The sequence below is a fragment of the Dromiciops gliroides genome, chromosome 5 (genome assembly GCF_019393635.1).
Source record: "Dromiciops gliroides isolate mDroGli1 chromosome 5, mDroGli1.pri, whole genome shotgun sequence".
Classification (NCBI taxonomy): domain Eukaryota; kingdom Metazoa; phylum Chordata; class Mammalia; order Microbiotheria; family Microbiotheriidae; genus Dromiciops; species Dromiciops gliroides.
The window spans coordinates 211257203-211261825 of NC_057865.1; the positions used below are offsets into that span (position 1 = coordinate 211257203).

The following is a 4623-nucleotide window of genomic DNA, read 5'->3' on the forward strand; positions in this document are numbered from 1 at the left end:
ATAGAACAGATAGAATTAAACACGATGAATGTTAATAGTATGGACTCACCCATAACATAGAAGAGGTTAATAGACTGAGTTAGAAATTTATAGCAAAACTTATTTTACCTTGGCTAAACATGAAGGAATAGCAATTATGACTTCAGACAAGGCAATAACAAAAATAGACCCCAGGTGGAGAGATAAAGGCCTGAGGCTTTTCTTTCAACTTGTGACATTGTTTCTTAACTCAGGTACAACATATCAGGAAAGAGGAGCAAGAGTATTTTTGAAAGGGATGACCATGGGGTGCAGACTGGGTAATAAGACAAGTGAATCCAAAAAGTGGTTGAATGGGGAAAACAGGGATAAATTGATTTTGACTCACCCCTATGACAGCTGCTTGAACCAACTCATACCTAACCTAATTCTCATTACTCCATATACATGCTACCTACTCTGCAATGGCCCCATGTCTGACCTTCCAACAGATATATCAATAAATTCTATAGCTTTCTTATTTCTAAGCTATTCTATTCACAAATGTTTGTTGATATATTATTATATCAGTTACATTATTATTATAATGACTGACACATAATAGGCACTTAATAAATGCTCATTTACTTGACTTGACTCTATTTCAGGATTCAGAGCTAGGTTGCACAATAGATAGAATGTTGGGCCTGGAATCAGGAAGATATGATTTAAAATCTAGCCTTATTTACTATGTGTCAAGTCATTTAACCTCTCCTTCCCAAGTTTTCTCCTCTGTAAACTAGGGATAGTAGTAGTATCACTTACCTCCAAAGGTTGTGAGGAAAAAAAGAGATAATACTTGTAAAATGCTTTGCAAAGTTTAAAGTACTATATGTGTTAGTTACTACTACTACTATTATTGTTGTTGTTATTCTTATTATTATTGACTTGCTTTTGGTGTAGACTTATCATTTTATTACTGTGAAGGAGATTCTAGTCTGGAAACATCCTCTACTGATAGAGATTAGCAACTTGTCTGAAACTTATGGTCATAGAGACTTGTCTGGGACAAAGAGAGAAGTGGCTTCTCATAATCACTCAACTCATATTTCAGAGGCAAGATTTGAGCACAGGTCTTATTTACTCCAATGCTACTCTGATTCAATATAGACCTATGTTCATACAACAACCAACTCATTGCTGGTGGTTCAGAAAATTGCATAATTATGGTATGGCACATCCCAGAAAATGCATTCACTTTCCTTGGCTTTTGGTCAGGGATTCAAAGAGAATTGGCAACATAGCTTGGCATCCTACTGCATGCAACATTCTTTTTAGTGCAGGTTGTGATAATGCCATCATCATCTGGAATGTGTGAATAGGGGAAGCCCTCATAAACTTGGATGATATGCATTCAGACATGATTTATAATGTAACTCTAATAGAAATGGCAGTCTGATATGCACAGCAACCAAAGACAAAAAAGTAAGAATAATTCATCTCGGGAAGTAAGAGATTATTTCTGAGAAGGAAATGACACATGAAGGAGCTCAGCCCTTCAAAAAAATAAGAGCTATGGCAGATGACAATCTTTTCACCACTAATTTCAGTCACATAAGTGAATATTGACCTGAACTCTAGAATAAAAAAAGCACGTAGAAGCCTATAGCCCTCCATGAAATAAATGCCAGCAATGGGGTATTACTGTCATTCTATGATCCTTACACCAATAATATCTACTTATGTATAAAGGGGACAATAATGTCTTTTATTTTGAAATCATGAATAAATCTCCAAATATCCACTAACTACCTCAACACTTTCAGTAGTAAAGAGCCTCTGGGGAGTATGAGTTACATGTCCAAGAAAGGGCTCAATGTTAACAAATTCTAGATTGCATCATTCTTCAAACTTCATGAGAAAAAGTATAAACCAATTATTTTGATTGCTCCCAGGAATTCTGGCCTTTTTCAGGATGACTTGTATCTGGACAGAACAGGGCCAAAAGCTTCTCTGGAAGCAAAAAAAAGTAGTTTGAGGAGAATAATGCTGATTCTCCTTGTTTCCCTGAAACATGGTGATATTAGAATAAGAACTAGGACCTCAAGGTGGTCCAAAAGAACCACCAAGACTTTAGTGAATAAGAAAAGTGATCTGATTAGCCCTTTGAAGAGAGTGGCAGATGGTATTGGTGCTATGTAAAATGAAGTACGTTTAAAGAGCATATAGAATAGTCTCTTTGAAATGTGATGTAGTCGAAATAACAGATTTCCAAATCAGAAAGACCAAGATTCTAATTCTGGCTCTACTACTTACTAGTCATGTGATCTTGGGTTATTTATTTCAGCTTCCTTGAAACTTAATTCTCACTTTTGTAAAAAAATAAATAAAAATAAAACCTATCTTGTTGACTTCACAGGATGCTTTTTAAACTTGAAAATAGGGGCAGCTAGGTGGCGCAGTGGATAGAGCACCAGCCCTGGATTCAGGAGTACCTGAGTTCAAATCCGGCCTCAGAAACTTAACACTAGCTGTGTGACTCTGGGCAAATCACTTAAACCCAATTGCCTCACTAAAAAAAAAAAATTAAACTTGAAAATAAGCTATTAATGTAAACCATTATTATTAAGTTTGTATTTATAGTATCACGATTGCTTTATCAATTCATGTTCAAAAGCAAATTGCTATTGTACAGTGGTCCAAGATTACTATTTTTGCTGTCACAATTAATGTAACCTGGGCCCTTCTAGGTGTCAGATTAAGCAAGAATGGGCATTTAGACCACAATATATACCTTTTTTTGGCTACATAGAAGGATACAATTACATAAGTATTCAAGAAAACACACTTCCTGATATTCCCTTTTTCCTGAAGGAGGTATGCCTAATTCTAAGGATAGCACCCTCCACAGAAGTAAGGTTTTCATTAGGTCAGAGAAGCAACAACCTTTCCTAAATTATTTTTATTCTCCTTAAATACTAGGTGACATATAAGCCTAGGTCCCTTCTGGCAACTGTCTAAATTTGTTCATTAAAGTGAGTTTTGTACCATTTGTTTCATTAATTGTTTTTGCAGATTTTCCTCCTTATATATTTTTTAAAACCTTATTTCTTTGCTTCTTCATAGTTAAATGTTTACTTTGTTACTTCCTAAGTATATGTATTCATTTTGATTCTATGCAAACAAATAGACATTAGTGAGGATCATAGGTCAAAGCTTACCACACTGAATCCAAGTTCGATAGTTTGCTATTTTTCATATATAATATGCATCATTAATCATCTTTCAACTTGCTATAAACAAGATAATGCTTTAGCTTCAAACACTTACTTCTGAATAGTTCCACATAACCTCAGTGTGACAGTATCAAGATATATCAGCAGTTTGGGGATTTAGAGGGGGTTTCATAAAATAATCAGATGAGACAGTAAAATGCATAAAGCAATAGAGTTATATTATAGTATCTTTTAACTCATGCAAGTGAGAGCCTAACATGAAATATCTAGAGACAGTGATGTGGAAGAATAAGCAATAAGGGAAGAAGAATTTAGAGGAAAAGTTATTAATAGGTTAGTCTCTAATGTTACAGTTGTTAGGGCCCAGAAGAAAGGTACATAATTATGTTCTTTTGAAAAACCAACTCCCCATAATTCCTCCCAGTTGATGTGTGAAATTTTTGAATCATTTTCAAAGAAATAAAAATATAATTTGAAAACAATGTTTAAGAAAACAAATAATTTGATGTTGTTCTCTCCAAAGTCACCAGTGATCTTTGGGCTTTTTCTCAGTCCTCATCCTTCTTGACCTATCTGCATACAACATTTGGCAGTTCATCACCTTCTCCTCTTGGATACCCTCTTTCTTGTATAGGTTTTCATGAATCTGCTATTGATACCTAGTATCTCTAACACTAACACCAGAGCTTCAAGTGTGATATTCCAGACCAGGCTGTCATTAAAGGCCTTCTAGCATTTCATAGTGGACAGTAGCTTTTCCTTCAAAGTGTTCCAAAAGTTTTAGTGTTGTTTTAAGCTATTAAAGCTCAAAGGAGAAAAGTTTCAAATTGTTTTCCACTGTGACCACCCATGGTTGAAGTACAGGGTGTTTTAAGCTTTAACAGCTTAAAACTGTATCAAGACATTTGGGACTCCCTGTACTTCAGCCACAGGTGATTACACAATGGACAAGTTGAATCTTTTTTCCTTATTGACACACAATAAGTGATCTAGGAAAGGAAAGGCAAGCACTGTTTGTGACTGAATTTCTGTTCATGGATTCAACAGAATCTTTGCATGGAAAGGGACTTGGAGATAATCTGGTAGTTCATCTCCTCTCATTATATTATCCACACATACACCTTTCAAGATTAATTAGAGCTTTCAAAAAAAACTATTTAGGAAATGAGATTTTATAATATCTATACCTATAATCACATGCTTAACCTTTCTGAGTCTTAGGAAATTCTTCCTTACATCCACTGTTAATACAGAATGTTCTAATTAATTTCCTTTTACATTTGCCACTTGTCCACTTTCTAAACCTCAACTCTGAATAACTCTTACCATATGCCTTTGATCCTATATAAATATTGCTAAAAAGCAGAGGAAAGAAGACATACAATTCCATTGAATAGGTCCACAACAAATTTATGTGTAAGGTTTGTGT

The 4623-nt window shown here is 34.8% G+C and overlaps 1 pseudogene; it reads left to right on the plus strand.

The window, feature by feature from the left end:
• The first annotated feature begins 1124 nt into the window (after positions 1-1124).
• On the plus strand, positions 1125-2102 carry LOC122728925 (annotated as a pseudogene).
• Positions 2103-4623: the final 2521 nt, after the last annotated feature.